The following is a 14146-nucleotide window of genomic DNA, read 5'->3' on the forward strand; positions in this document are numbered from 1 at the left end:
CACCGCGTTCACCGTGTTTTATATATATATGTAATATATCACTACCTGTATATGTCATGGTCTGGCTGTGCCAGAGGACATTGGACTTTTTCTTCTTGTTATAAGTTCAAATCCAAAACAAACCAACATCACAATAACAGAACTAATAAACCACTAAAAGGAGGAACACAAGACAGTTATTGTGATGTTGGTTTGTTTTGGATTTGGGTTCTTTTATATTTATTCATTCCAGTGTTTCCTGTTTTGTTTTGAAATTCACTCCTCCTGTGTCTTGTCTGGTTTTACTTCCTGCCTTTGTTTGTTTTCCCGTCTTTTTTGATTGTCTGCCCCGCCCTGATTTGTTCCACCTGTGTCTAATCACCCTTGAGTGGATTTAAGCCTGTGTGTTCCCCTCTGTCTTTGTCAGTTCGTCGTCGCTCCTGCCGTGTTCTACCATGTTCCTTCTGTTCCCTCTGTTCCTCCTGTTCCTCCTGTTCCTCCTGTTCCTTCTGTTGCCTCTGTTCCTCCTGTTCCTTCTGTTCCTCCTGTTCCCTCTGTTCCTCCTGTTCCTCCTGTTCCTCCTGTTCCTCCTGTTCCTCCTGTTCCCTCTGTTCCTCCTGTTCCCTCTGTTCCCTCTGTTCCTCCTGTTCCTCCTGTTCCTCCTGTTCCTCCTGTTCCCTCTGTTCCCTCTGTTCCTCCTGTTCCTCCTGTTCCCTCTGTTCCTCCTGTTCCTCCTGTTCCTCCTGTTCCCTCTGTTCCTCCTGTTCCTCCTGTTCCTCCTGTTCCTCCTGTTCCCTCTGTTCCTCCTGTTCCTCCTGTTCCCTCTGTTCCCTCTGTTCCTCCTGTTCCTCCTGTTCCCTCTGTTCCTCCTGTTCCTCCTGTTCCCTCTGTTCCTCCTGTTCCTCCTGTTCCCTCTGTTCCCTCTGTTCCTCCTGTTCCTCCTGTTCCCTCTGTTCCCTCTGTTCCTCCTGTTCCTCCTGTTCCCTCTGTTCCTCCTGTTCCTCCTGTTCCCTCTGTTCCCTCTGTTCCTCCTGTTCCTCCTGTTCCTCCTGTTCCCTCTGTTCCCTCTGTTCCTCCTGTTCCTTCTGTTCCTCCTGTTCCTCCTGTTCCTCCTGTTCCCTCTGTTCCCTCTGTTCCTCCTGTTCCTCCTGTTCCCTCTGTTCCTCCTGTTCCTCCTGTTCCTCCTGTTCCCTCTGTTCCTCCTGTTCCCTCTGTTCCCTCTGTTCCTCCTGTTCCTCCTGTTCCTTCTGTTCCTCCTGTTCCCTCTGTTCCCTCTGTTCCCTCTGTTCCTCCTGTTCCTCCTGTTCCCTCTGTTCCTCCTGTTCCTCCTGTTCCCTCTGTTCCCTCTGTTCCTCCTGTTCCTCCTGTTCCTCCTGTTCCCTCTGTTCCCTCTGTTCCTCCTGTTCCTCCTGTTCCCTCTGTTCCTCCTGTTCCTCCTGTTCCTCCTGTTCCTCCTGTTCCCTCTGTTCCCTCTGTTCCTCCTGTTCCTCCTGTTCCTTCTGTTCCTCCTGTTCCCTCTGTTCCCTCTGTTCCCTCTGTTCCTCCTGTTCCTCCTGTTCCCTCTGTTCCCTCTGTTCCTCCTGTTCCTCCTGTTCCTCCTGTTCCTCCTGTTCCTCCTGTTCCCTCTGTTCCCTCTGTTCCCTCTGTTCCTCCTGTTCCTCCTGTTCCCTCTGTTCCTCCTGTTCCTCCTGTTCCCTCTGTTCCTCCTGTTCCTCCTGTTCCTCCTGTTCCTCCTGTTCCTCCTGTTCCCTCTGTTCCTCCTGTTCCTCCTGTTCCCTCTGTTCCCTCTGTTCCTCCTGTTCCCTCTGTTCCTCCTGTTCCTCCTGTTCCTCCTGTTCCCTCTGTTCCTCCTGTTCCTCCTGTTCCTCCTGTTCTTCCTGTTCCCTCTGTTCCTCCTGTTCCCTCTGTTCCTCCTGTTCCCTCTGTTCCTCCTGTTCCCTCTGTTCCTCCTGTTCCTCCTGTTCCTCCTGTTCCCTCTGTTCCTCCTGTTCCCTCTGTTCCTCCTGTTCCCTCTGTTCCTCCTGTTCCCTCTGTTCCTCCTGTTCCTCCTGTTCCCTCTGTTCCTCCTGTTCCTCCTGTTCCTCCTGTTCCTCCTGTTCCCTCTGTTCCTCCTGTTCCCTCTGTTCCTCCTGTTCCCTCTGTTCCTTCTGTTCCTCCTGTTCCCTCTGTTCCTCCTGTTCCTCCTGTTCCTCCTGTTCCCTCTGTTCCTCCTGTTCCTCCTGTTCCTTCTGTTCCTCCTGTTCCCTCTGTTCCTCCTGTTCCTCCTGTTCCCTCTGTTCCTCCTGTTCCCTCTGTTCCCTCTGTTCCTCCTGTTCCTCCTGTTCCCTCTGTTCCCTCTGTTCCCTCTGTTCCTCCTGTTCCTCCTGTTCCTCCTGTTCCTTCTGTTGCCTCTGTTCCTCCTGTTCCTTCTGTTCCTCCTGTTCCCTCTGTTCCTCCTGTTCCTCCTGTTCCTCCTGTTCCTCCTGTTCCCTCTGTTCCCTCTGTTCCTCCTGTTCCTCCTGTTCCTCCTGTTCCTCCTGTTCCCTCTGTTCCCTCTGTTCCCTCTGTTCCCTCTGTTCCCTCTGTTCCTCCTGTTCCTCCTGTTCCTCCTGTTCCCTCTGTTCCCTCTGTTCCTCCTGTTCCTCCTGTTCCTCCTGTTCCCTCTGTTCCTTCTGATCCCTCTGTTCCCTCTGTTCCCTCTGTTCCTCCTGTTCCTCCTGTTCCTCCTGTTCCTTCTGTTGCCTCTGTTCCTCCTGTTCCTTCTGTTCCTCCTGTTCCCTCTGTTCCTCCTGTTCCTCCTGTTCCTCCTGTTCCCTCTGTTCCCTCTGTTCCTCCTGTTCCTCCTGTTCCTCCTGTTCCTTCTGTTGCCTCTGTTCCTCCTGTTCCTTCTGTTCCTCCTGTTCCCTCTGTTCCTCCTGTTCCTCCTGTTCCTCCTGTTCCTCCTGTTCCTCCTGTTCCTCCTGTTCCCTCTGTTCCCTCTGTTCCTCCTGTTCCTCCTGTTCCCTCTGTTCCCTCTGTTCCCTCTGTTCCTCCTGTTCCTCCTGTTCCCTCTGTTCCCTCTGTTCCCTCTGTTCCTTCTGTTCCTCCTGTTCCTCCTGTTCCCTCTGTTCCCTCTGTTCCTCCTGTTCCCTCTGTTCCTCCTGTTCCTCCTGTTCCCTCTGTTCCTCCTGTTCCTTCTGTTCCCTCTGTTCCTCCTGTTCCCTCTGTTCCTCCTGTTCCCTCTGTTCCTCCTGTTCCTTCTGTTCCCTCTGTTCCTCCTGTTCCCTCTGTTCCCTCTGTTCCCTCTGTTCCCTCTGTTCCCTCTGTTCCTCCTGTTCCTTCTGTTCCCTCCTGTTCCCTCTGTTCCCTCTGTTCCTTCTGTTCCCTCTGTTCCTCCTGTTCCCTCTGTTCCCTCTGTTCCTCCTGTTCCTTCTGTTCCCTCTGTTCCTCCTGTTCCTCCTGTTCCTCCTGTTCCCTCTGTTCCTCCTGTTCCCTCTGTTCCTCCTGTTCCCTCTGTTCCCTCTGTTCCTTCTGTTCCCTCTGTTCCTCCTGTTCCCTCTGTTCCCTCTGTTCCTTCTGTTCCCTCTGTTCCCTCTGTTCCCTCTGTTCCCTCTGTTCCTTCTGTTCCTCCTGTTCCCTCTGTTCCCTCTGTTCCCTCTGTTCCTCCTGTTCCCTCTGTTCCCTCTGTTCCTCCTGTTCCCTCTGTTCCCTCTGTTCCCTCTGTTCCTCCTGTTCCCTCTGTTCCTCCTGTTCCCTCTGTTCCTCCTGTTCCTCCTGTTCCTCCTGTTCCTCCTGTTCCTTCTGTTCCCTCTGTTCCCTCTGTTCCCTCTGTTCCTTCTGTTCCTCCTGTTCCTCCTGTTCCCTCTGTTCCCTCTGTTCCCTCTGTTCCCTCTGTTCCTTCTGTTCCCTCTGTTCCTCCTGTTCCTCCTGTTCCTCCTGTTCCTCGTGTTCCCTCTGTTCCTCCTGTTCCCTCTGTTCCTCCTGTTCCCTCTGTTCCTCCTGTTCCCTCTGTTCCCTCTGTTCCTCCTGTTCCTTCTGTTCCCTCTGTTCCTCCTGTTCCTCCTGTTCCTCCTGTTCCCTCTGTTCCTCCTGTTCCCTCTGTTCCTCCTGTTCCCTCTGTTCCCTCTGTTCCCTCTGTTCCCTCTGTTCCTCCTGTTCCCTCTGTTCCCTCTGTTCCTTCTGTTCCCTCTGTTCCCTCTGTTCCTTCTGTTCCTCCTGTTCCTCCTGTTCCCTCTGTTCCCTCTGTTCCCTCTGTTCCTCCTGTTCCCTCTGTTCCTCCTGTTCCTCCTGTTCCCTCTGTTCCCTCTGTTCCTCCTGTTCCTTCTGTTCCCTCTGTTCCTCCTGTTCCCTCTGTTCCTCCTGTTCCCTCTGTTCCTCCTGTTCCCTCTGTTCCTCCTGTTCCTCCTGTTCCTTCTGTTCCCTCTGTTCCTCCTGTTCCCTCTGTTCCCTCTGTTCCTCCTGTTCCTCCTGTTCCCTCTGTTCCTCCTGTTCCCTCTGTTCCTCCTGTTCCTCCTGTTCCTCCTGTTCCTTCTGTTCCCTCTGTTCCCTCTGTTCCCTCTGTTCCCTCTGTTCCTTCTGTTCCTCCTGTTCCCTCTGTTCCCTCTGTTCCTCCTGTTCCCTCTGTTCCCTCTGTTCCTCCTGTTCCTTCTGTTCCCTCTGTTCCCTCTGTTCCCTCTGTTCCTCCTGTTCCCTCTGTTCCCTCTGTTCCTTCTGTTCCCTCTGTTCCCTCTGTTCCTTCTGTTCCTCCTGTTCCCTCTGTTCCCTCTGTTCCCTCTGTTCCTCCTGTTCCCTCTGTTCCCTCTGTTCCTCCTGTTCCCTCTGTTCCCTCTGTTCCCTCTGTTCCTCCTGTTCCCTCTGTTCCTCCTGTTCCCTCTGTTCCTCCTGTTCCTCCTGTTCCTCCTGTTCCTCCTGTTCCTTCTGTTCCCTCTGTTCCCTCTGTTCCCTCTGTTCCTTCTGTTCCTCCTGTTCCTCCTGTTCCCTCTGTTCCCTCTGTTCCCTCTGTTCCCTCTGTTCCTTCTGTTCCCTCTGTTCCTCCTGTTCCTCCTGTTCCTCCTGTTCCTCGTGTTCCCTCTGTTCCTCCTGTTCCCTCTGTTCCTCCTGTTCCCTCTGTTCCTCCTGTTCCCTCTGTTCCCTCTGTTCCTCCTGTTCCTTCTGTTCCCTCTGTTCCTCCTGTTCCTCCTGTTCCTCCTGTTCCCTCTGTTCCTCCTGTTCCCTCTGTTCCTCCTGTTCCCTCTGTTCCCTCTGTTCCCTCTGTTCCCTCTGTTCCTCCTGTTCCCTCTGTTCCCTCTGTTCCTTCTGTTCCCTCTGTTCCCTCTGTTCCTTCTGTTCCTCCTGTTCCTCCTGTTCCCTCTGTTCCCTCTGTTCCCTCTGTTCCTCCTGTTCCCTCTGTTCCTCCTGTTCCTCCTGTTCCCTCTGTTCCCTCTGTTCCTCCTGTTCCTTCTGTTCCCTCTGTTCCTCCTGTTCCCTCTGTTCCTCCTGTTCCCTCTGTTCCTCCTGTTCCCTCTGTTCCTCCTGTTCCTTCTGTTCCCTCTGTTCCTCCTGTTCCCTCTGTTCCCTCTGTTCCTCCTGTTCCTCCTGTTCCCTCTGTTCCTCCTGTTCCCTCTGTTCCTCCTGTTCCTCCTGTTCCTCCTGTTCCTCCTGTTCCTTCTGTTCCCTCTGTTCCTCCTGTTCCCTCTGTTCCCTCTGTTCCTCCTGTTCCCTCTGTTCCCTCTGTTCCCTCTGTTCCCTCTGTTCCTCCTGTTCCCTCTGTTCCTCCTGTTCCTCCTGTTCCCTCTGTTCCCTCTGTTCCTCCTGTTCCTTCTGTTCCCTCTGTTCCTCCTGTTCCCTCTGTTCCTCCTGTTCCCTCTGTTCCTCCTGTTCCCTCTGTTCCCTCTGTTCCTCCTGTTCCTTCTGTTCCCTCTGTTCCTCCTGTTCCCTCTGTTCCTCCTGTTCCCTCTGTTCCTCCTGTTCCCTCTGTTCCCTCTGTTCCTTCTGTTCCCTCTGTTCCTCCTGTTCCCTCTGTTCCCTCTGTTCCTTCTGTTCCCTCTGTTCCCTCTGTTCCTCCTGTTCCCTCTGTTCCCTCTGTTCCTCCTGTTCCCTCTGTTCCCTCTGTTCCTCCTGTTCCTCCTGTTCCTCCTGTTCCCTCTGTTCCTCCTGTTCCCTCTGTTCCCTCTGTTCCTCCTGTTCCTCCTGTTCCTCCTGTTCCTTCTGTTCCCTCTGTTCCCTCTGTTCCCTCTGTTCCTTCTGTTCCCTCTGTTCCCTCTGTTCCCTCTGTTCCCTCTGTTCCTCCTGTTCCCTCTGTTCCTCCTGTTCCCTCTGTTCCTCCTGTTCCCTCTGTTCCTCCTGTTCCTCCTGTTCCTCCTGTTCCTTCTGTTCCCTCTGTTCCCTCTGTTCCTTCTGTTCCCTCTGTTCCTCCTGTTCCTCCTGTTCCCTCTGTTCCCTCTGTTCCTCCTGTTCCTTCTGTTCCCTCTGTTCCTCCTGTTCCCTCTGTTCCTCCTGTTCCTCCTGTTCCCTCTGTTCCTCCTGTTCCCTCTGTTCCTCCTGTTCCCTCTGTTCCCTCTGTTCCTCCTGTTCCTTCTGTTCCCTCTGTTCCTCCTGTTCCCTCTGTTCCTCCTGTTCCCTCTGTTCCTCCTGTTCCTCCTGTTCCCTCTGTTCCCTCTGTTCCTCCTGTTCCTTCTGTTCCCTCTGTTCCTCCTGTTCCTCCTGTTCCTCCTGTTCCCTCTGTTCCTCCTGTTCCCTCTGTTCCCTCTGTTCCCTCTGTTCCTCCTGTTCCCTCTGTTCCCTCTGTTCCTCCTGTTCCTCCTGTTCCTCCTGTTCCCTCTGTTCCCTCTGTTCCTCCTGTTCCCTCTGTTCCCTCTGTTCCTCCTGTTCCTCCTGTTCCTCCTGTTCCCTCTGTTCCTCCTGTTCCCTCTGTTCCCTCTGTTCCTCCTGTTCCTCCTGTTCCTCCTGTTCCTTCTGTTCCCTCTGTTCCCTCTGTTCCCTCTGTTCCTTCTGTTCCCTCTGTTCCTCCTGTTCCTCCTGTTCCCTCTGTTCCCTCTGTTCCCTCTGTTCCTCCTGTTCCTCCTGTTCCCTCTGTTCCCTCTGTTCCTTCTGTTCCCTCTGTTCCCTCTGTTCCCTCTGTTCCCTCTGTTCCTTCTGTTCCCTCTGTTCCTCCTGTTCCCTCTGTTCCTCCTGTTCCTCCTGTTCCCTCTGTTCCCTCTGTTCCCTCTGTTCCCTCTGTTCCTTCTGTTCCCTCTGTTCCTCCTGTTCCTCCTGTTCCCTCTGTTCCCTCTGTTCCCTCTGTTCCCTCTGTTCCTCCTGTTCCTCCTGTTCCCTCTGTTCCTCCTGTTCCTCCTGTTCCTCCTGTTCCCTCTGTTCCTCCTGTTCCCTCTGTTCCTCCTGTTCCCTCTGTTCCCTCTGTTCCTCCTGTTCCTTCTGTTCCCTCTGTTCCTCCTGTTCCTCCTGTTCCTCCTGTTCCCTCTGTTCCTCCTGTTCCCTCTGTTCCCTCTGTTCCCTCTGTTCCTCCTGTTCCCTCTGTTCCCTCTGTTCCTTCTGTTCCCTCTGTTCCCTCTGTTCCTTCTGTTCCTCCTGTTCCCTCTGTTCCTCCTGTTCCCTCTGTTCCCTCTGTTCCTCCTGTTCCCTCTGTTCCCTCTGTTCCCTCTGTTCCCTCTGTTCCTCCTGTTCCTCCTGTTCCCTCTGTTCCCTCTGTTCCCTCTGTTCCTCCTGTTCCTCCTGTTCCCTCTGTTCCCTCTGTTCCTCCTGTTCCCTCTGTTCCTCCTGTTCCTCCTGTTCCTCCTGTTCCCTCTGTTCCTCCTGTTCCTCCTGTTCCCTCTGTTCCTCCTGTTCCTCCTGTTCCCTCTGTTCCTCCTGTTCCTCCTGTTCCCTCTGTTCCCTCTGTTCCTCCTGTTCCCTCTGTTCCTCCTGTTCCTCCTGTTCCCTCTGTTCCCTCTGTTCCCTCTGTTCCTCCTGTTCCTCCTGTTCCCTCTGTTCCCTCTGTTCCTCCTGTTCCCTCTGTTCCTCCTGTTCCTCCTGTTCCTCCTGTTCCCTCTGTTCCTCCTGTTCCCTCTGTTCCTCCTGTTCCCTCTGTTCCTCCTGTTCCCTCTGTTCCTCCTGTTCCCTCTGTTCCCTCTGTTCCTCCTGTTCCTCCTGTTCCTCCTGTTCCTCCTGTTCCCTCTGTTCCTCCTGTTCCCTCTGTTCCCTCTGTTCCTCCTGTTCCCTCTGTTCCCTCTGTTCCCTCTGTTCCTCCTGTTCCCTCTGTTCCCTCTGTTCCTCCTGTTCCCTCTGTTCCTCCTGTTCCTCCTGTTCCTCCTGTTCCTTCTGTTCCCTCTGTTCCTTCTGTTCCCTCTGTTCCTCCTGTTCCCTCTGTTCCCTCTGTTCCTCCTGTTCCCTCTGTTCCCTCTGTTCCCTCTGTTCCTCCTGTTCCTTCTGTTCCTCCTGTTCCTCCTGTTCCTCCTGTTCCTCCTGTTCCCTCTGTTCCTCCTGTTCCCCTCTGTTCCTCCTGTTCCCTCTGTTCCTCCTGTTCCCTCTGTTCCCTCTGTTCCTCCTGTTCCTTCTGTTCCCTCTGTTCCTCCTGTTCCTCCTGTTCCTCCTGTTCCTCCTGTTCCCTCTGTTCCTCCTGTTCCCTCTGTTCCCTCTGTTCCTCCTGTTCCCTCTGTTCCCTCTGTTCCCTCTGTTCCTCCTGTTCCCTCTGTTCCCTCTGTTCCTCCTGTTCCTCCTGTTCCTTCTGTTCCTCCTGTTCCTCCTGTTCCCTCTGTTCCCTCTGTTCCCTCTGTTCCTCCTGTTCCTCCTGTTCCTCCTGTTCCTTCTGTTCCCTCTGTTCCTCCTGTTCCTCCTGTTCCTTCTGTTCCCTCTGTTCCCTCTGTTCCCTCTGTTCCTCCTGTTCCTCCTGTTCCCTCTGTTCCTCCTGTTCCCTCTGTTCCCTCTGTTCCTCCTGTTCCCTCTGTTCCCTCTGTTCCCTCTGTTCCTCCTGTTCCCTCTGTTCCTCCTGTTCCTCCTGTTCCTCCTGTTCCCTCTGTTCCTCCTGTTCCTCCTGTTCCCTCTGTTCCTCCTGTTCCTCCTGTTCCCTCTGTTCCTCCTGTTCCTCCTGTTCCTCCTGTTCCCTCTGTTCCCTCTGTTCCCTCTGTTCCTCCTGTTCCTCCTGTTCCTCCTGTTCCTTCTGTTCCCTCTGTTCCTCCTGTTCCCTCTGTTCCCTCTGTTCCCTCTGTTCCTCCTGTTCCTCCTGTTCCTCCTGTTCCCTCTGTTCCCTCTGTTCCTCCTGTTCCCCTCTGTTCCTCCTGTTCCCTCTGTTCCTCCTGTTCCCTCTGTTCCCTCTGTTCCTCCTGTTCCTTCTGTTCCCTCTGTTCCTCCTGTTCCTCCTGTTCCTCCTGTTCCTCCTGTTCCCTCTGTTCCTCCTGTTCCCTCTGTTCCCTCTGTTCCTCCTGTTCCCTCTGTTCCCTCTGTTCCCTCTGTTCCTCCTGTTCCCTCTGTTCCCTCTGTTCCCTCTGTTCCTCCTGTTCCTTCTGTTCCTCCTGTTCCTCCTGTTCCCTCTGTTCCCTCTGTTCCCTCTGTTCCTCCTGTTCCTCCTGTTCCTCCTGTTCCTTCTGTTCCCTCTGTTCCTCCTGTTCCTCCTGTTCCTTCTGTTCCCTCTGTTCCTCCTGTTCCTCCTGTTCCTTCTGTTCCCTCTGTTCCCTCTGTTCCCTCTGTTCCCTCTGTTCCTTCTGTTCCCTCTGTTCCTCCTGTTCCTCCTGTTCCCTCTGTTCCCTCTGTTCCCTCTGTTCCTCCTGTTCCTTCTGTTCCCTCTGTTCCCTCTGTTCCCTCTGTTCCCTCTGTTCCCTCTGTTCCCTCTGTTCCTCCTGTTCCCTCTGTTCCCTCTGTTCCCTCTGTTCCTCCTGTTCCTTCTGTTCCCTCTGTTCCTCCTGCCTGGGATCCTCGTGTCTTCTGATTTGTACTTTAATTTTTGTTCGCAGTTTAGTTTTTGGTGTATTTCATTTGTACTTTGTTTTTTCCTCATGTCTGGAGAGGTTTTGTTTTCTTCAGCTTAAGAGATTAAAAGCTCGCTTTTTGTTAAATTCATCATATATATATATATATATATATATACATATATATATATATATATGTATATATATATATATATGTATATATATATTATTTATTTATTTATTTATTTTTTCAAAAAATACATTGACCCACAGAAACTCAACGGACTTTATATTCCAAGAGACGGCGCTGTGCCGCAGTTACTTCACATCCGACACTAAAGTAGCATGAAGATTAAACGTTAAACATTATGACCATTCCTTCACAGTTCTCCAACCATGAACTCTGTATGTATATGTCCCTACATACTTCTGAGACTAGAACTAAACCTTTCTGAAGAACTGAAACAAAGCTATGGCAAACACAAAACTAACTAAAACTAAAATGAAACTGAAAAGTCCAAACTATTACAACCTTGGACTGGTTGTCTGACTATATGTGACGGACTGGCGACCCGTCCAGGGTGTACCCTGAAGCCTGATGCCAGCTGGGATCGGCTGCAACCCTCTTGGAGCCGATCCCAGCTGACATTGGGTGAAAGCGGGGTACACTCTGGACAGGTCGCCAGACTATCACAGGGCTGACACATAGAGACAGACAACCATTCACACCTACGGCTAATTCAGAGTCAACAATGAACCTGCATGTCTTTGGACTGTGGGAGGAAACCGGAGAACCCGGAGTAAACCCACGCTAACACGGGGAGAACATGCAAACTCCACACAGAAGGGCCCCGAGCCAGATTCTAACCTGCGACCCTCCAGCAGTGAGGTGAAGGGAAGCTGAGATTGGTGTCATGTCAAATTGTTGCAGCAGTATTCTGAACTGTTGAAACACGTTTCACACTTGCACATTTGATTTTGTATTGATTTTATATTGGCGGTTATTGGTTCACTCAATGACATGAAAACATTTTTTTTACCCAGCAATACATTTCAACTCTAACTAGAATGTCAGTCGGAGAGCGCAGACCTCCGCCGAGGTACGTGACTTTAAAACCAGATCCCAGCTCCCAGCTGGCGGTACTGTGAGGTGGTCGGCTTCTTATTAACACGGTGTGTTTCCGTGTAACGGATCGGCGGATGTCTCTCTCATTCAGCAGCCTTGTGATGTCTGTAGAACGTTACACTACGTTGACTCTCATCCAGTCATCTACCGCTTTGTTCCTTCTCACTGCGGACGGACAGCAGCTCCACACACACATCCACACACATATCTCTCTGCTCTCAGAAGGAGGCGGTGCCACGCGTCATCCGGTACACTGTGCATGTGTTATACTCTGTGGTCTTAATGCTCAGGCTGATCCGAATCCTTAAAAATATTCCTGAATCCGGATCATGATCTGAATCGCCACCAAAATCTAATGGACTGTTCTTTGTGCCACACTCCACCCCTCCAAAAAATGTCTTTCGAATCCATCGTGGACTTTTGGAGTAATCCTGCTAACAGACAGACAAACAAACCAACGCCGGTGAAAACATAACCTCCTTCCAAGGCCTTTGAAAATATGACTTTAGTAATTTAGTAAAAGAGTGTTTCTTTCTTCAGTCATGGTTCTTTAATAAATAAATATATAAATATATTCATTTCGTCCTTATTTTGTTATATTTATGTCTCTTGAATTAAAATGTGAATGAAAATGAACTATTTCACACTTTCTAACAACAACTGCTGAACAACTCCTAGATTTATAGATAGCCTTTCCCCCCCTGAAGCCCGTCACCATATACAGTATATGAGCACCGTAAGGCCACACTGGTCACACCCCATAATAGAAAAGGCCACTGTCCAACACGTCAACCCGCCGACACACACACACACACACACACACACACACAGTGGAAACTGATATCAACCTCCTCATCCGATCGTTGGTTCGATGGCAAAACGAATGTACCTCACCAGAATGTCACAGAGTTCATCTACAAACAAACTTCACTCATAATCCTGTTTCCTTTTCTTCTCTTTTCTTCATGTTGTCTGGTAGTTTGTGAGCACGGCTAGCCTCTTATTCTAATCCTCTGGACAATGTCAGCCAAAAGATGTTTATTAATAACCAAACGGGGCCAGAGAGGGGAACAACTGACATAGTCACCCCGTCTCCCCTGTGCTCTGTCCATCCCCAGGAGAAATCCAATTATAGGCATTACAGGCCAGGTGATGGAATAGGGTTACAGGACAGGCATCCTCCGCGGTGTCAGTTAGTATCGCGTTTGTTCTATCTCATAACCTCTCACCCCACCGCCGAGACAGTTCAGATAGAAATGAAAGGCTGTTTTTCAACATAAAGGAGCGTCCTCCTGACAGTTACAGTATATCCTACACGTGTGAAAACGTGTGGTTTAAGTCAGGGGTCAGCCTTTACTATCAAAAGAGCCAGCAATAAAATAACATGTGATCATTGTGATGAAGGTAACACAGTTTATAGTCTCAGTATATAGTATATCAGTCTAATGCAGTGAGGGCCAAAGAGACAATGTACTACGGAGTATTAGGGCCACATTGAGGGAAAACACAGATTTACAGATTGATGAGATTTACAGAATAAAGTCAGAGTATTACGAGAATAAAATCATAACTTGAGAAGAAAAAAAGTCGTAATATTACGAGAAAAAAAGTGCATAAAAATGAAACTGTAAACAAAAAACAGTTATTCATTTCCATTTTTAAAAGTCCACAGGGAGCCACTGGAGAGGAGCTGAAGAGACGCAGGTTGCTGACCTCTGACCTCTGACCTCTGACCTCTGGTTTAAGTTATGAATTCAAGCATATTTTTTCAGAAAGTACTTTTTTTGCCTTTGAAGTCAGCAGCAGTGTTTAGTGAACAGAAATCTCAACCATTCCAGGCATTTGTCACTCCTGAAAAGTGAAGAAGAATGAAGAAGGCCTTTTGCTGTGAAATATATGAAATGATCCGTCTGATGCTATAACCTGAAAAACACACTTACCAGAACGTCCTTCACAACGGACACTTAACAGACATAAATCAAATGTGTAACGTGACTCTGCTCTACTTTCCCTTTTATCGTCATTCATTTCATTGTTTCTGTGCCGTTTGGATCAACTTTATAAAACATGACATCCTTTCATCGGAGAAAAAAATAAAACATGTTTTGGGGTTTTTTACAATCCATGTTCTCCAGTCATCTACTCTCTAGTCTTTGTACTTCTAATATGTCTAATTGTAAGTACTTCTTTGTAAACTACACTCTAGGAAAAGTCCGTAAAAATACGGGCCAATGTACCGTGTTAATATGAAAGAATTTTCTGTCTTGATTTTTCACAGGCGTTCTACCCCTATTTTTTAAATATGCATAGCATTGTGGGAACCTCAAATTTCGGATTTGGAGATGTGGAGAAACCGTTCTCTCACTTCTGTGGTAAAAAATCAACAATTAATTTCTAACCAGAGTGATTTATGTTTAACGTTATCTCAGCATCGTTTTAGTTGGAAAGGTGTTTTGTTGTTTAGTTCAGCTGTTGTCGCCCGTTAACGTTACCAGATACGCAGGAATATTTTGCTGACTCATTTTGAGACTAATGTAAGTTTTATATTGTAGTTTACATTTTACCAATGCTTATATTTTAGACTTCAGTGGACGTCAGGTAGAGTTAGCTCCAGTTTTAGCCTCAGGCGGCGCGCAGAGACCGACAGGTAACGTATAAATGCAGCGGTAGCGTCTGTTTTCCCTCCAGAATGTAAAGGTTGGGCCTGTTATTTAGCTCGGTACGGAGGAGATAATGTAAAGCTACAGAAATTTATGTTTTAGGATTAACAGAAGTGTCTGTGAATGGTACGGAGGACATCCTGTAAATCTATAGAAGTTTACGTTTTAGCGTTGAAAAAAATTTCCGTAAACTTAACGGAAAAAATACCAGTCATTTTCGGTTTTTCTAGTTATTTTTTTCTGAGAATGGCAGTGATTTTCAGCTTTCTTAATGAAACACGTCATACTCATTATTAAGTATGGGTATTATCAATATTCAAACCAGTTCCTCAGACCGCCTCTATTAACATCACCTGTCTGTCACTGTAAACTCCAATGGTGTCAAATAGATGTGAGATCACAGCGGCGCTCCGCTCTCTTAATGACAGCAACAGCTGCAAGGTGGCATATAACAGAAAGATGAATTAAATATTGAAACCTGTTACTATCAAGTGTATTTTGAAGAAAAAGGAGAAGAAGAAGAAGAAGAAGAAGAAGAATCAAAGGACCCTTGAAAACATTTTGAC

At 49.7% G+C, this 14146-nt stretch overlaps 1 protein-coding gene across 1 annotated transcript in view; it reads right to left on the reverse strand.

The window, feature by feature from the left end:
• LOC141754340 (homeobox protein MOX-2-like) overlaps positions 1-14146 on the reverse strand; it is a 258572-nt gene that overhangs the window by 46788 nt on the left and 197638 nt on the right. The gene's annotated exons all lie outside the window — the stretch shown is intronic.

Source organism: Sebastes fasciatus, chromosome 17 (genome assembly GCF_043250625.1).
Source record: "Sebastes fasciatus isolate fSebFas1 chromosome 17, fSebFas1.pri, whole genome shotgun sequence".
NCBI classification, from domain to species: Eukaryota; Metazoa; Chordata; class Actinopteri; order Perciformes; family Sebastidae; genus Sebastes; species Sebastes fasciatus.